The sequence below is a fragment of the Coenobita brevimanus genome, chromosome 101, assembly GCF_032717465.1.
Source record: "Coenobita brevimanus isolate Jiangsu-jjx chromosome 101, ASM3271746v2, whole genome shotgun sequence".
NCBI lineage: Eukaryota > Metazoa > Arthropoda > Malacostraca > Decapoda > Coenobitidae > Coenobita > Coenobita brevimanus.
In genome coordinates, this window is record NC_137054.1 from 301385 (window position 1) to 320258 (window position 18874).

Consider the following 18874-nt stretch of genomic DNA (forward strand, 5'->3'; position numbering starts at 1 on the left):
GTACCCAATTGGAGATTCCATCAGGTCCTGGGGATTTTCTTACATCTTGGGTTTCCAGTAATTTATACACTTCCTGTACTTCCACTTTTATATCTTTTATCACTACATTTCTAGTCACTCCCTCCCCTTTCACAAACTCCTTTTCATTGGTGAAAACTGAAAACATTTGTTCATTATTTCTGCTTGCATTGCTGCATCTTTATAGACCTCTCCTTCTACTTTCAGTTTGATGATTCCTACCCTTTGTTTCAGTTTGCCATTGCCAGATCTATAAAACAGTTTGGGTTCATCCTTACATTTGTCTATTATGTCTTTTTCAAAATTCCTTTCTTCCTCTCTCCGTATTCTTGTGTAATCATTTCTAGTTCTTTTATATTCAACCTATGTTCTTTTGTTACCTCTCTTTCTCCAGTTGTTCCACAGCGTGTGTGTGTGTGTGTGTGTGTGTTTTGCAGCCATGCTTTTAAAAGTGTAGATAATTATGCAAATCATTTTGTGGTTCTCTACCTTCGCACACCTCCTACCAGTTAGCCAGAGAGAGGGAGGGAGGGAGGGAGAGATTTCAAGTGTTTAAAGGTAAAATTATTTACACCATCTTGATCGCCACATTATTTGACTGATGATTCATGTTAACGTTCAGGAGAGAGAGACAGACAGAGAGAGAGAGAGAGAGAGAGAGAGAGAGAGAGATTTCAAGTGATAATGGTATTTTCACCACGTTGATCACATTTTTTCACTGATGACTCATGTTAACTTTCAGGCTGCTACAACTCACAGATGAATGTGTTTGGCTGGAACAGAACACTGCAACAGCAGCTACCTTCAAAGGATTAATGTTCTGTACACTATTCGGTTCATGAATCTAGCGGATAACTTGTATGTTATACTTAATGTGAGTCATGAGCTAGTGTTCCTCGCAGCTGCCCTTTGTGGAATAATATGGGATGTATCTTTATAGGGATGGAGGAGCCACTGGACAACTCAGTCATTCGTTTTATCTAATACAGAGCTGCTTTAGTAGGATTAATATCCAATAAATATCGACGCACTTTGGAGAAATCGTGTGCAGGAGAATAATATGTAATATATAAAATTTAACTGACAAATGAATAGGGTGTAAAAATCCTCCTAATCCTCCGACAATACTGATGTATGAGGGTGAGGTTAGGTGGTGTACGCTACTGCGAGTGTGACCAGCAACATTCACAGCCAAAATGGCCGCTCTCCTTGGCCAGAAACACTTTGGATCTCTCATTCCTTATGTAGGATGCCTGTTTCTTTGCTGGTGTAGCATTTTTACAGATTAATTATAGATGGAAATCTGAACCTAACCACTTTTACATATCCGGACATTGTACCTCAGTGTGTTGCTTTATATTCTGACCACTTGTTAAAAAGGTAGGGGGTGTTGTTAAAGCAGAATTACGCTGGCAGCTAGTTTTTTAATATATCAGTTTGTCGTATCAGCTACATCTGAGCACGTACAAAAATAAGTCTAAACTATTCCTTGCTTATGATGCGTGACAAAATAAGAAATAATGTGTGCTGCCACTCCCAGGTGGTACTCTGTGGATGCAGCCCCACCTTGTGTGGATCAGTACACAAAATGAAGGACAGTCGGGGTGAAGTAACTTGGTAATGAACACACACACACACACACACACACACACACACACACACACACACACACACACACACACACACACACACACACACACACACACACACACACACACACACACACACACACACACACACACAACTCAGAATACAAGAGAAAAGGACTGGCCAGGTGGTAGAGTAGATGTGTTGCACAAACGTTAGTCACCACCATCATCCTAACCTAGTTTACCAATGTGTACATCGAGTGGGAAGAATTGGATAAGTTTTTTATATTAGTGGTGCCAAGAAGCAAAAGAAACATAATCATCTGGTACAGTCTACACTGTCTGTCTAACGTAGGACGAGGCTGCTGCAAAACATGTTCTGGGTGGGGCCAGTGGGAAGATGGAGGATCGACACATCCTTATGATAAAAACGTGAGTGAATAACAACGCATTTTCTGTAAGTAAATGAGCTGTAGTCATTGGATATGATTCAACAAATATTATGATGTTTATGTATGTATGTTGTTCTTGTGGCATCTAGTTCATCGGGATGTGAACTAGGTGGACTGCAAGGTAAAGCCTCTCAATTTCTTCAGGCCATTAGGCTCCTCTTGGAGGATGCTGAGAGACGTGACAGATGTTTATATAACCAGATATCTGTTGCACGGCTATAGATATGCAGAAATTTCACTGCGTCGTAACCGCATGTCAGGGTTAGTCAGCATATATTCAGCTGAACCAGGATCAGAGCTTCGAGTTGATGAGTATTTGTATACTAGTTTGTGAACCTGTTTGGTGAGTGAGTCTGAATCACTATTAACCCATTAACCCCCAGGAAACCTGGGAGTTAATGGGTTAATAACAACCTGACCCTACAGCGCTTTCCAATTTAGAGAATTTTCGAACCAGGTAGATGAAGTCGATGGTCATTATTTTGTACGAAATGTATCTATGTATGTCTGTCTGTGTCGAAAACTCAAATCTCAGAAAGTATTGATTGTAGAAGGGAAAGTTATTAATAAAAGTTGTTTAGAATCACCACTTGAGTTCGTTTGTCACTCAACCAACATTGGGAGTCATCCAGGGTGGATACATAATAGTCAGGTTTTCATCTAACAGTATTACTAGTCTACCTGCCTCACAGATGACGGGTAGTCATGTTTTTTTTTTTTTTTTCCGCACTCTCGTCAGTACATGTGAGGACAGTGATTTGTGAAACTACATGTGTATACATATTTTATACATTTGAAATTATATTATTCTGCAAACAGTATTATAAAGACACTGCTTACTTGTCATTGATATATGGTGTGATTGATTGTGGTAATTGGTATTATCTGAATTTAATTTACTGGACAGTGTGGGTGGCGGTACTTGGGTTTGGAGCCTGGCCTGAGGTTGGTGTATCAGTGAGGTGCCCTGTATCTTATACCTGTGTGTGTGGCGACCTTATTCCTCGACGAGCGGAGCTTAGTCAAGTGTGTCGGAGATTGTGACAATTGTTCCTGTGATGCTGATGGGATCTCCATCTGGCAGCTCATGTGCTGAGCCCATTTGGTCCTGCCCGGCGTGACTGGCTCTTCAGTTTCTACTTCTACTGTACGTGAACCTGCCTGGTTGTTGTGGCTGCTAATATCCTCCATTATTCTACGTCAGGCCGAGGAAGTTTGGAGAGTGTGACGGATTCGTTCTTTGATGTTCACCCTGTTTGTTTTGATTGCAAGAGGGCGTACACCGTACCTATTCCACGGGATTGATAACCTTTTACTTTTATGGATGTTGTGCTTTAACTGTCTTTTCCAGTCACCGCCTCAACCACCACTTCCAGTAAATTGTTTGAATTTCTGCTTGAAAGCAGCGTGATGTAGGGATTGGTAGGTGGGGGCGCTTCCCATCCACTCACATGGTGTAGTACTGCTCTCGGGTGGATGCCCTTTCTTCTTTCATTCCTTCCTCCTATGTCCTTCTTTCCTTCCTTCGTTCCTCTTTCTTCTGTCTACGGGTGACTCTACGCTGAGAGACAAGCCAAATGGTTTCCTGTACACCAGGAAACCATTTACTACGCTGGGTGGTAACCATATAACCAAACTATGGCGCCTGGTGGTTTAGTGGGTAATTAAGGCGCTCCAATCGGACTGAGCCTGTCAGTTTATATCCAAGGGGTGCTTGGTGTTTATTGCTCACGTAATGCCACTCAGGGATAAATGAGGCTGGTCACTCATTTTAAATGTCAGAACCAACTTCCCTAACCCCGGGCTTCTACGCTCCTTACGGGGCAACACAGGATTAGATGATCAATGTATGAGGTATGATTATATATATATATATATATATATATATATATATATATATATATATATATATATATATATATATATATATATATATATATATATACTGCCATACTGTAGTGTTGAGTACCTGCACTTACACATACGCACACGCACGTGAGATCGATATCCTACAAAGGAAAAAAAAAAGGCTGCTTACAAAATCAGCATCTGAACAAGATTAACTTAGAGCACGGAGTACCTATGGCACACCCAGCCCCCAGAGAAACTGGTTTAGCAAAAGAATTGAGATAATGTGAGCTTTTTATGATCAATAGCAATAAACATGACACCAAAGATACTAAGAGATGTTGATGGAATGAACTGTAATTTTATTTGAGATAAGGAGATAGTTATGTGGGTGATTGTGAAGAGAAGAAAGATGGAAAAATGTAGTTTGAAAGGCACTAAAAACAACAAAATTTCTTTCGCTCTAGTCACATTTCAGGTATGCAATAACCTCATCAGCTGATTGTTGAAGTAGCTGCCACAATGGACGCTTTGAGCCAACTGAAAAGTTATGAATGGCATCATCAGTAAATGAGTGGATAGGAGTAGATGTGCAGTTGAGATCCTTGGGTAAATAGGAGGAAGAGAGTTGGTGAAAGGACCGAGCCATGAAGGACGTTAACACTGGTAGTTTCAGAAGAAAGGAGTGTCCGTAACAAAAGCACTTACAAAACAGTAAAGAAAACTGGAAATGCAGGCACAGGTGGGAAAGACAGACTGTACGAGAACAACGTGAAAAATGAGAAGTTGTGCAAGATTCAGTTAAAGGCCTTTGAAATGTCTACTATAAATGAATAGGATTCACTGGAATTATGAAAGAAAGATGACCAGGAATTTGAAAGCAATGTAAGATATAGCCAGTGGGCCTGCTTCGACAGAAACCATCATGGAGCTCAGAATGGTTATGAGAAGAAAGGTGCTTTAAAATCTTGTTTTGGGGAATGGACTCAAATCATTTGGAAATATATACAGTACGATTTAAACCGATTGGGCGATCGTCAGATACCTAAGGAAACCATCCGTCTTCGGGACAGGCTGATTGAGATCACACTTTTAACAAGAAAGATTTTGTGTTAGGTGGGTGCCGGCACTGAGTCACGGTTATTTTAAATCTTAATGTTACTCTGTATTTTTGCGTTATGTCAGGTACTCTTCATGGTCTTTTCTACTGGTTCACAAAGACTTTTTTTTTAACGCTGATGAACTAACCTACTGGTTGGCAGTTTGTCATTACATATTCGAATTTTATACATTCTCACTCTGGGCTGTTAAGATGGAAAGTGTTGATATCGCATATTGGCCAAATGAATGCCTCTGTTCCAGTTCATGTCTTGTCATTCTTTCCTCCATTTCTTCGCCGTTGAAAATTATATTAAAAATCCTGTATGCAAGACAAATGTGGCATAAAGCAGTGCATTTTCTATATGAAAATATTGCAAAACTCTTAACATATGATCATGCTGCACTAAACTGTATTATTATATATGACGCTATAATACAGACAGTCAAGCTCAAAGGGACAGCAAAACAAAAAAGAAAAGTTGCCCATACTTATGAAATTAAAACGCCATCAATAACACAGCCAACATCATTCTGAGATTAAAATTTCTCATATTTATTTAGTTACACTTTACTGCATCTTAAGGCAAAAAATAATACACCTATAATGGCAAACGTTCTTCATATTCAGAGTTATCTTTGCTAAACATTCAAAACAATATTTAGGAATTGGATATTTATTGCACTGTTTTCCGTGATTATATATCGTGTTGTGTGATTTATTTCATAACCAGTTATCTGTTTAACTGTAATTTATATATGAGTGTCCACTGCAGGACCGGCCTATCCCGACCGAAGTGGGGACGATACAGCCTATGTATCTCTACTAAGTGGCTTAGGCTGCCTGGTAGAGATTGTATGTGAGGTAAGAAGTGCTTGTGTGCCGGAGTGGCTTTGGATGTGTGTGTAGTCAGTGAACTAAGCATAATCGGCCCGCGCAAGCCTACTGGGTGCACGCATACTTTATAGTACGCGACACTGGTTCAACCACAGCACCCGTTATGTCCGCCAATGCAGTACATGGTCTGCAGAACGCTCCCAAAGTTTATTACCCTGGCAGGGCGCAAACCCTTGTTCTTCAGTGTACAAAAACACACACTTTACCACTGTACCAGAGAGGTTCCATATATATATATATATATATATATATATATATATATATCTATATATATATATATATATATTGTTACGGAACAGAGAAAGATAATGTACACTTTAAGTGAGGATACTAAAAATCACTACTGTCCCGTAAAGTTCCAGGTTCAAAACAAAAGAGTCAGGTAAAATTACAAGTTAAAGTTTAATGCTCAAACTAACAACAAAACATTCAGGACTCATAAGGATAATGTAATGGCAAAAAACAGGTTAAATATATGGTTAACTGCAATAGCCTCTATTAACACGAAATTAGCAAGAGTAAATTTATCTAAGTCAGCCCTGATAAAATGAAAATACACTGGGTAATGCTCAGTTAATGGAAGATAAATTACTACAGATACAAACTATTATTAATGATAGCTGACAATAAGAACCTTTACATAAATTACAAAAACCTTACTAGGCCTAAGAATCAACCTTATGCTACACAGTACAAGAAAAAATGCAACAACAGTTATACTCAAATTACACAGCTGCTAGATGGTTGGAGACGTACAGGGGAGGACAGAGATGTGAACAAAATGAGGAGTAGATCTAAGTGGCAATGATGCAGAGACTGAGCTCATTATATAGGGGCCAGCAGAGCTTGATACAACTTGTAAGAAGGACGCGCAAATGAAGCCATAGGGGACAAAGAGCTGACAATCCTGCTCTGAACAACAGAAAGGACGACTTACTCCACTATAACGGTAGAAGGGGGGGACTGAGGCAGAACACGCTCGTGATCAAACATGCAGCATACTGTGCATTAAAATTACACAAAGGATGATGAAATCATAGGCTATGTAACACCTCCCCACAAAGAAAAAGAAATTTACAAAGGAAATTTCTTATTACTCTAAAACAATCTGTCTAAAGTCTAGATAAGCAATCTGCAATAACATTTTCTTTCCCCTTGACATGTTGTATGTCTAATGAATACTCCTGAACAAGTAGACTCCATCTTGTCAATCTCTGATTTTTATCTTTAAACTTACTAAGGAATTTCAATGGGTTATGATCGGTATAAATGACTATGGGGTCAAAACCAGAACACAAATAAAATGAAAAATGCTGTAAACCCAAAATCAAGGCCAAAAGCTCTTTCTCAATAGCTGAGTAGTTCTTCTGAGGTGGAGTGAACTTCTTACTGTAATAAGATACAGGGTGTTCAATACCCTGATCATCCTCTTGCAGCAAAACAGCCCCAGCTCCTGTATCACTTGCGTCAACAGCCATCTTATAAGGCTTAGCAAAATTTGGAGTAGCGAGCACTGGCTGACTTAATAGGATAGCTTTAAGTTTGTTGAAAGAGGATTCACAGTTATCGGTCCAGACAAATTTAACTCCCTTTTTCAGTAGGTCTGTAAGTGGTGATACAAGAATTGAAAAGTTAAGAACAAATCTCCGGTAATAACCTACCATTCCCAAAAATCTTTGTAGCTCTTCCCTACTTTTAGGTCTGGGAAGATCACTTATAACCTGAACCTTAGCTCCTGGTGGTGCAACATGTCCATCACCAATTACATACCCAAGGTACTGAACTTTAGCTTGACCAAACTCACACTTTGATAAATTAGCTACAAGATTAGCCTGAACCAAACGCTCAAGAAATTTACTGACATGGCATAGGTGATCTTTCCAGTTGTCACTGAAGATTAATACATCATCAGTATAAACAACACACCCTGCCAAACCCTCTGTTACAACATTCATGAGCTTCTGAAATGTGGCTGGTGCATTCGTCATACCATATGGCATTACCGAACATGCAAAAGTCTTTCTTAGTGTTACAAAACATGAGATCTCCCTAGCACATTCAGTCATAGGTACTTGCCAGTATCCCTTTAACAAATCAAACTTACTTATGTACCTAGCCTTTCCGATCTTGTCTATGCAATCTTCCACGCGAGGGAGAGGGTAAGTGTCTGTTTTGGTTATCTGATTAACACGTCTGTAGTCGATGCAAAGCCGCTGTGACCCACCTGGCTTAGGGACTAGAGTGACAGGAGAACTCCACTCGCTCTGACAGGGCTCAATCATCTTGTGGTCCAACAGGTAGCCAAGCTCCTTCTGGATGAGAGGAACTTTCACTGGGTTCACACGATAAGGAGGCAGTTTAATTGGCTTTGCGTCTCCAACATCGACATCGTGCATCAACACAGTGGTTCTTCCTGGAGTGGCACGGAACACTTGCGGGTACTCCTGCAGTAATGCCGAAAACTCCTGCCTTTCCTTGGGAGGTATTTGAGAAAGCTTAGTCTGGAGATCATTCATGATATCAGGATTCTTCCCCAAACTATCACTCAGGCTCATGCTGCATGGGAGAACTTCACTTGCAGACTCGGGTGGAACAGCTACAGTGCAGACTGGATTATTTTCGTCCCGCCTGTGATATAACTTTAGCATGTTGATGTGACATAGTTGCTTGTTCTTTCTACGATCTGGTGTGGCGATGACATAGTTGACATCACTGAGTTTCTTCTCCACGAAATAAGGACCACTAAACTTGGCTTGAAGAGGTTGCCCATGAACCGGTAGCAGAATCAAAACCTGATCTCCTGGCTGAAAGTGGCGTAACCTGGACTTCTTATCATACCAAGTTTTCATCTTCTCCTGAGCAGCTCCTAAATTCTCTCTCGCCAGCTGTAAAGCAGTGGACAGCCGTTCTTTGAACTTCATCACATACTCCAGCAGGTTGACGTCATCTTCCTCCGACAGCCAGCATTCCTTGAGTAACTTAAGGGGTCCTCTTACTTCATGGCCAAACAGTAGTTCAAAAGGTGAGAAGCCCAGTGATTCATTTGGAGATGCTCTTGCGGCAAATACAACAAATGGAAGACCTTTATCCCAGTCTTTCTGATGTTCCAAACAGTATTTCTTGAGCATCGATTTGAGTGTTTGATGATATCTCTCCAACGCTCCTTGGGTCTGGGGATGGTAAGCTGAAGACGTGATCTGGGTGATGCCCAACTCTTTCAGAGACTGCTTGAAAACATTTGACATGAAATTACTTCCCTGGTCTGACTGTACCTCCTTGGGCAGACCAAACTTTGTGAAGAACCCTAGCATTTCCTTAACCACGTTCTTTGCTGAGATATTTCTAAGTGGAATGGCTTCAGGATAACGAGTAGCCATATCAATCAGGGTCAACACATAAGAAAATCCTGGAGAAGTCTTAGGAAGAGGGCCCACAATATCCACCAACACACGAGTGAATGGCGCCTCAAAAGGAGGCATGGGAACTAGAGGTGCAACCTTTTCGGTCTGATTACACTTCCCCACAACTTGACAGGTGTGACAAGACTTACAATACCAGGAAACATCTCTGAAGATACCTGGCCAGTAGAAGTGTTTCAAAATGCGTGCCACAGTCTTCCTCACTCCAAGGTGTCCTGCCAAATTGGAATCATGAGCCACTCTAATGATATCCTGCCTACAAACACGAGGGATGACAACTTGATGTACAACCTCCCATTCACAGTCGGCTGATGCTGTTGGGGGTCTCCAGTTTCTCATAAGTACTCCTGATAATAACAAGTAGAAGCACCAGCTGACTCTTCCTCACTGCAAGCAGAGTTAGCTAGACCTTTCAACTCAGGGTCAGCAACCTGCAACTCAACCAACTCTTGACGAGACAAATTATCAACACTACGGGTTGCTCCCTCATCTGGTGAGTGGTCCAGATTAGCAGGGAAAGTGTCAGCTAGGATAACATCATCATCATCATTATCCTCTAAGTCACCAGTAACTTTAGACTTAGTCCTAGTGACAGCACATGCAGGGAACACATCAGGGACATCACAATCCTGGGACGCAGCCACTGGCTCACTAGACAACTGAGGAGATGGACACACTTGACTTCCACCAATATCATTTCCAAGTAAGAAAGTTACACCTGACATTGGGAGTGTCTCAACCAACCCAACCATAACGGAACCATTAACAAAACCAGACTCTAAATTCACTCTGCACAGAGGGACAGAGAAGTAATTATTCCCTACACCTTGTAAGATTACAGTTTCATCAGAGGAATTAACATTAGAGCCTAGAACACTGGTCAGCATAAGGGATTGGCAAGCACCTGTATCACGATATATTTTAACTGATTTCCTGTCATTACTGTCCAGAAGACTGACAAAATCATCAGACAGGAAATTAGCACATGAACTCTTGAGAGTGTCACCCACGTTACTGCTCAAAAGAGGAGCTCCATCATGAGAATTTAAGTTACCCCTCAAAGCAGGTTCAGTTAACTCAGTTAAAGAATTCTGGGAACTCTCAAGAGTGGACACTAGACCAATTGACTGAATATTTAAAGACTCCTTTTTGTTCACATCACGCTGTCTCCTGAAACATTTCTCCGTAGTATGACCAAGCTTACTACAATAAGTACATTTACTTTTCTGAAATCTAGAGGTGGAGCTGATATTTACTTCCTGAGAAACATCATCTTTATTCTCTTTCCTGTTACCTGTACTCTGAGTAGAGGCAACGTACTTACTCTCAGCTTTCCCTTTTTCTTTAGAATATCTCTTGTGAGTGAGAACATATTCATCAGCTAAAACTGCAGCATCAGACAAATTATCTATTCTTTTCTCATCAAGATATAGGCTTACATCTTTACTAATACACCTTTTGAAGTCCTCCAGCAAAATCATCTGCTTAAATTTACCAAAATCAGAATCCACATTCTTAGAATTTAACCACTGCTCTAACAGATCTTCTTTGATTTTTGCATACTCAACATGGGATTGCTTATCTTGCTTGTAAGTTGTCCTAAATTTTACTCTATAAGCTTCAGGAACAAGCTCATAGGCCTTAAGAATCAAGCTCTTAACTACATCATAATTATCAGATTGATCCTGAGGCAAAGATGCATAAGTTACTTGAGCTTTACCGGTGAGAACAGTTTGAAGGAGTACTGGCCAATACTTTTTGGGCCAATTAAAACCTGTAGCTACCCTCTCAAACAACTGAAAATACTTTGTTAAATCAGATTCATTAAAAGGAGGGACAAGTTTAACATTTTTAGCCACATCAAAATCATCAGAGCTAGATGATCCAGTTCCACCTTGTTTCATGCGATACTCATGGTCTGCCTGAATCCTAGCAAGTTCAACTTGTGCCTCAGCCTCCTTAGCATTTGATTCAGCCTCCTTAGCACGAGCCTCCTGCAGGGCTAGCTGTAACTTAGCTAATTCAATCTGCGTTTGCTCATTTGGAGGAGTTACATTAAACAAGCTTTCATTAATCATGTCAACAACCTGATCCTTAGAATGATGAGAGCGAACAGCAATTCCCAACTGTTGAGCAACAAGCTTAAGTTTATTCTTTGTTCTGTTTTCCACATCCAACACTGTTTGCACATTTGACAAAAAATCCCTGGCTTCATCAATTGTAGTAATAGTAGACATCATGAATAAATCACAGTCACAAAATATCAAGCAATATCCTTATGATAATATCCTGAATATCCTGGCGAGGTCGCCAAATTTATGTTACAGAACAGAGAAAGATAATGTACACTTTAAGCGAGGATACTAAAAATCACTACTGTCCTGTAAATTTCCAGGTTCAAAACAAAAGAGTTAGGTAAAATTACAAGTTAAAGTTTAATGCTCAAACTAACAACAAAACATTCAGGACTCATAAGGATAATGTAATGGCAAAAAACAGGTTAAATATATGGTTAACTGCAATAGCCTCTATTAACACGAAATTAGCAAGAGTAAATTTATCTAAGTCAGCCCTGATAAAATGAAAATACACTGGGTAATGCTCAGTTAATGGAAGATAAATTACTACAGATACAAACTATTATTAATGATAGCTGACAATAAGAACCTTTACATAAATTACAAAAACCTTACTAGGCCTAAGAATCAACCTTATGCTACACAGTACAAGAAAAAATGCAACAACAGTTATACTCAAATTACACAGCTGCTAGATGGTTGGAGACGTACAGGGGAGGACAGAGATGTGAACAAAATGAGGAGTAGATCTAAGTGGCAATGATGCAGAGACTGAGCTCATTATATAGGGGCAAGCAGAGCTTGATACAACTGGTAAGAAGGACGCGCAAATGAAGCCATAGGGGACAAAGAGCTGACAATCCTGCTCTGAACAACAGAAAGGACGACTTACTCTACTATAACGGTAGAAGGGGGGGACTGAGGCAGAACACGCTCGTGATCAAACATGCAGCATACTGTGTGTTAAAATTACACAAAGGATGATGAAATCATAGTATATATATATATATATATATATATATATATATATATATATATATATATATATATATATATATACTCAACTTTCTGAGTACAATTCGTTATCACGAGCATGCAAGATCTGTTTGTCCACAAATTCTCACCCTTATGTGTCCAACCCTTTAAGTGCTAGTTAACTGGATTCTCAGTTCTCATACACACGAATGGTCGTGTTCAGGGTGTCGTTCCCCAGCCCACTGCACTGCCAACTATGCCAATGGGTTCAGATAGTTGGAAATAAAGGCATCTTGATTTTCGCTCATTTCTTTTACATTCTTTGGGTAGGAAAATATTGAACAGGATTTCATTTTTTGTCTCCTTCTTCCAGCATAAGAGAGAGAGAGAGAGAGAGAGAGAGAGAGAGAGAGAGAGGCTGCTTATTAGTTACACTGTTAACAAGTATCGCAAGTGTAGCCTACAAGCATTTTGGAATATTGTACCATTTCGTCATGAGTCTCCTTGGATATGTAAGCTAAACCATGTTGCGTATCACATTTATGGGCCATCAATTACTATCTTAGAATCGTACAATTTCCCGAATCCCACCTCACGCGGTAGTCCATGGACCGTACTCCTGTCGTTAAGGCGACTCACTAGCATCTCCTTGGTGTATTGTTTCTGCATATACCAAGTTATTATTCCATTACCTGTACCCTGGTGATTTATGGCAACTTCTGTCGGTACTAAAATCACACAAATAAACATAAATGAGAATAGGAAGACTTAGCAAACAATATATGTCGATGATGAGGAGGTGTCGCAAAGTCTGGCATGATGTGGAGAGCACGGCCCCAGCGAGATAAACCTGGCCCCACCTCAACACTGGATTACAGCCATACCAGCTAATCACCTTTACCTCAGTGGATGTGATGGCATGGTTTATTCTTGCTGCATCCAGACTTTCTTTTCAGCTAAGAATAGATCTTTTATTGTACAAGGGTAACTGAAGGACATACCTAAACTCTTACATGTCAAAAAAGTTTCTGAGCTTATGAAATCATCGTACAGGTATATCGAATAGAAAAATGATAAAAAACAAAGTCATCGGATTGAAACGAACATTATTCCGGCACCATATTTGTTGCATTCAATTTAAAATTTACATTATCCTTGAATGGGTTTGTTTGCGAAAGTCACCAATGCCATCTTGAGGCCACCACCTTAAGTATCCCATTAAGTCACGAGGGACACCAAAATTAGGTTTGTAATAGTAGTGTTGTGGGTAATTAAATCAAGGGAAGAAGCCCTTGAGAACAGATTGACTTCCCGGCTCAACTCTTGCCACGTAAGAAAAATAATTAAAGTAAAAAGTTGGTGGGGAAACTTTACACGGTATTCTAAACTTGCCGATTACTGCCCGACGGGGCTTGTAAAAATAGCCCAGCCTGGCCGTGTTGTTTTGTTGGTCTCGCTTTAATTTGACTCTTCCTCTCCTCTTGGCTCTGTTTTTCTCCTTTCCTCCCTGTCTTACCCCTTCTTCCTTTCTTATTCTTTCAACCTCTTTTACTCCTCTCTCTTGCTCTTTCTCCAAAGGTTATTCTCTTATACTCTCATTCTAGTATTGTTTGTTGCTCTTTTGTTACTGCTCTTACTCTCTTTCTAGTATTGTTTGTTGCTCTTTTGTTACTCATCCTTTCTGTTGCACTTCTTTTTTCTGTTCCTACTTCTCTTTCTCATTTTTTTTTCTTGTGTTGTTGCTTTTCATTATTCTTTTTCTGTTAAAGTTTCTCCTGTTTGTGTTGATGTTTATATTTTCAGTTGCTTCATCACTTTCTCTTGTTTCTCCTCTTTGCTGCTTTACGTGTACGTGTGTGTGTGTGTGTGTGTGTGTGTGTGTGTGTGTGTGTGTGTGTGTGTGTGTGTGTGATCGTTTGCAACTCGCTTCCTCTTCCCCTATTATTGTTCTCTAGTCTTTTATTTTGTTGTTCTATTTCCATTAAGTTTTTTTTTCCGGTTTCTGATCCCGTTGTCTTTTGGTATGTGTTCTTTCTCCCGTTACGTCCTTTTATTGCCAATTATTAGCATTCTTTCTCTCATTCTTTTTCTTCTCTCTTTTTCCTCATATTCTATTTTCTCCTCTCTTTCAGCTTATTCCTCGTTCCCTCTCAATTTTCCTTCTTTACCTCCTTCCATTTTCCTTCAGCCATTCATTCCCTTTCTCACTGTACCCTACCTTCCGTCCTCTCTCCCCGTCTCTCTCTCTTTGCGTCATTCTTTTTTTTTTTTCTTTCACTTTCTCTCCTAGCCTTTCTTTTTTTCTCCCCGTCCTTCTCTTTCTCTTTGCTTCCTGTCTTTTTTTTCTTTCTTTTTCCCTCCTTCTTCCATGTTCTTTGTTCCTTCTTTCCTTCCTCTTCTTTCTCTACTGCCTCCCTTCATCCCTCTTTTCGTTCCCCATTTACTGCCTTCCATTCTTGCTGTTTTCCTTTATTCATCACTTCCCTCCCTTCCTCTTTCCTTTTTACCTTCATTCCTTCCATGCTTCTTTCTTTGTTTCGTTTTCCAAACCTCCTTTCATCCTTCGTTTCTGATCGTCTCTCTCTTGCATCTTTTTTTTCCCCCTTTTCCCTGCTCCCTCTCTCCCTCTAGCACGACTCCTTTCTTCCTTTACCCCTCTCTCTCTTTCTCTAACACCGCTCCTATCCTTCCTTCCTCCTTCCTTCGCTCTCTTTCCTTCTTTCTTTTTCACATCCCCACCTCTATTTCCCCTTTCCTTCCCTTCCTCCTACATTGACGATTCCCTCCCTACCTCTTTCCCCCCTCCCTTTCAACATTGTCCTTTCCCTCCCTCCGTTCCATCCCAACACAGAGTCTTCCACCCTTTTCTCCCTCCTTCCAACACTACCCCTTCCTCCCTCTCCTCCTTCCCACCTCACACTGCCACTCAGGACAAAACATTTGGATGGATTTAATTTCCCTGTTCCCCTCCCTCCCGCTCTCCCGCTACCTCCCCCGTCCCTCCCCCTTTCGTTCTACTGCTCCTTCCTCCCTCCCTCTTACTTCTCCCTCCTTTCCTCCCTACCTCTTTCTCCTCCCTCCTCCTGCCCCCTGCTCCTTCCTCTCCCCAGGCCTCTCCCTTTCCCCCAGCCACTGTCTCAGCAAAGCAAGTGTCGCCTGCCACTGTGTCTGTTTGTTTCTTTGTGTGTGTGTGTGTGTGTGTGTCATTATTACACTAACGCTCGCGAAGCTAGCGTGAGTGTTATATACAGAATGAGCGTTATATTTTGTTAGATATGCATGTTCGTGTCTTTGTGTGTGTAATTCACCGGGTCGGTCAGGATCACTTGATGGTCGTGATCGTCAGCTTTTACCCTCCCGGAAGGGAGCTGAGAGCTCATATAGTCCGATCTAAGGGCAAGGCTGTGACCTGCACACACCTACACACCCGTCCCCTTGCTCAAGGGGGACAGTAACCACCCACTTCGTCAGTGAAACTTTTCGCAACCTGAGCGAGGCGCGAACTCCCGTCTACCAGATGGCAAGCGAGAACGTTACCACTGTGTGTGTGTGTGTGTGTGTGTGTGTGTGTGTGTGTGTGTGTGTGTGTGTGTGTGTGTGTGTGTTCTAGTCCCTGTTTTTACCTTGATGTATTATATTATGAGTATACCTGTAGTTATTTGTGTGTATTTTTCTTAGTATTACTGATTTTTTCTCGTCTCTACAAAGATCAGTCTCCGAGTGACAGAAGTGACTGCATTTGGACAGGTGTTATCAGGAATTCCAGTGAACTAGACCGGACCTCCAGAGATTTATGCCGTTTCATGGCTCGTCTCCTCGCACTGGCTATGGACCCAGACGCTACCATCACCACCTCCAACCGTCACTGAGCCTCAACAGCCGGTATAGGGAAAGGGTGTTCTAGTAACCATTGTTCCTGCCAGGGCCGGTTCTAGACATTTTTTTTTTTTTTAATGTGAGGAAGAAGGAACCGATGGTCGCTAGCCATGTTTCGCTAATTTGTCGTTAATTAACTTTTTTCTCCCCTCACTGTTTTCCTTATTAACTTCTTTCGCTGACAAGAAGCCTCCATGTGATGGCCCTGTGTACTCTGGGTAGAGTGAAGCAGCTGTAGCACCCACCTCAAAGCCAAACCTCCTCATACTTTGGCTAGGCGATGTTTGCCAAAGGAGACGCCGGTTCCCTTCATCATTTATGTACTGTACGGTACCTGGAGAACGGCCCGACAGAAAAAGTTGCTAACCTGAGGTTGACAGGTCTGCTCGGCAAGACAGACTAGGATCAAGCAACAGTCACAGCTTTACTTGCAATCGACCGCCATCTTGCAACGAAGGGATAATGTTTGTTTAAGGGACCCATGGTATAAAGTGGACTGACTGATTCCTTTGTAACAATTAAGGGAGACCGGGTCTAGTTGTGGCAATTTTAAACATTTTTCCTCATTGCATCATCGGTTAATGGTATAACACAACGATCTCTTGTCTGGAAGTAAGAAAGTAGGACGTTTCATTATATTTGGAGACAAAATAAAGGAAAATATTTGTGTCACAAGGGTATGTACAAATTTGTGATGGCATGTCATCCGTGAAAGTTTTACTTTACCCCAGAAATTTGTTACGCACCCCGCGGTAAATTGATATATATGTTATGGAACCCAAATATGTCCATACTTATTAGATTGCCATTAACATGCGAGTACAGGAGAACTGGCATACTGGATGTAGTGCAAGTAATATCAAATTACATCATTACCATGCACTGAGTCACTCCAGCACAATATCTGTTAGTAACTGAAGCACTCATTTGTGGAACTACTATCATTCAATTAATCCATCATCGTCACTACCAATCACTGAACCGCTCACTTGCTCCATTTTCACTGTTAAGAGAGAGAGAGAGAGACCTTGATTTATATAGATAGATTGATAGATTGCCGCAGATAGATAGATTGAGAAATAAATAGACAGCTTGAGACAGAAAGACAGATAGATTAGATAGATAGATACAGATAGACAGACTGACAGATAGATAAACTGACAGATAAACACAGATATCACCTACTGTACAAAGATCTACATAAAGATTACCAACACTGCTCATTAACCTATATGTTACTTTTACATTACACTGTACTGATCTGCAACACTTTTATATGATTATTATTCATAACTCGTTCGGCTGCTGCCTCCATGACATCACTCTGTTTTCCACTGGCAATTGAAGAGCATGGTTTAAGTGATCTCTGAATATACTGGGATAATTTCGTACAGTTGTTTTCGAATAGGGTAAATTCATGTAGTTGTTCTCGAATGGGGTAAACTGTAACAACTTCCCCATAACAAAACCCAACACTGGTTTTCTGTATGCTTGGCCTTTTATGTGTATAAAAATGGCATCACCACCATAAACCTCTGCCAATTTCATAGCCTTTTCATATACATGGTTGCACATACCAAGTGGCTCAGCTGCATCGACAAATGACACTGATATATCAAAATAGCTGTTTTACAGTTACAACGGCATTTTTTCCCCTAAGCTCTTATTCAAGCAACACTTTCAAGTTGCCATTTCAGGCCCTATCATTGCATAAAAGCTGCATAACATGGCAACGGCCACTCCCTCGTGTATAGGCCAATTTTGGAGATATTGAGGGTGTAGCAACTTAACCATATATCAACTAGACACGGTCTCCCCTACCTCATGCTATTATTTCATCCTTTTCTTTCTTTGGTCTACTATAGATATTGTAAAGAATCGCTTATCAGGCTAGCAAATATATAACTGAAACATTACGACGCTTTTGGGAAAGGGACTATTGACCACGGGCCTGGAGGCAATGGTCATTAAGCTAATATATATTATTGCATCCTTCCTGCTTCACCTTCAGTCCTTTGCACTCCCCAAAGCACAAGACCAAATGAAAATAAAATAAAGTATGTGTCATTCTCCTTGCGCTTTTATTTCGGGACGTTCGCATTTATTTAATTGTTTTGGGCTGAGGAAGACATGCCAGGGCGACATTAAGGCGGGAACAGCGGCGGGACACGTCATGGCGCCGCACTGATGGAAACCTCGCCTGCACGGATATTTTCCCTGTGGTATTTTCTTTAGAGAAAACGACACTTCACGTGTGTGTGTGTGTGTGTGTGTGTGTGTGTGTGTGTGTGTGTGTGTGTGTCTGTGTCTGTGTCTGTGTGATATTTTTATAGAGGCACAGTGTCTGAAGATGCTGAGTAGTACAATACATTGATATAGAAAGAAAAAATAATGAAGACTTAAAATTTTCCTACTGATGGCAGACGCCGCAGTGTGACACAGGACTGGTAATTTTTCCTTTCACTAAAATTCTATTTTCTGGTGTTTCCACGTGGAAATGAAAAACGCACCGGGTATTCTGAAATAATAGCAAACAAGAAGCGATGCCAAGGCACAGCAAACCCATCCCCGGCAGTCATTTTAGTGCTGACGTATCAACACAACAGGATTTCTAGTTAAAGAT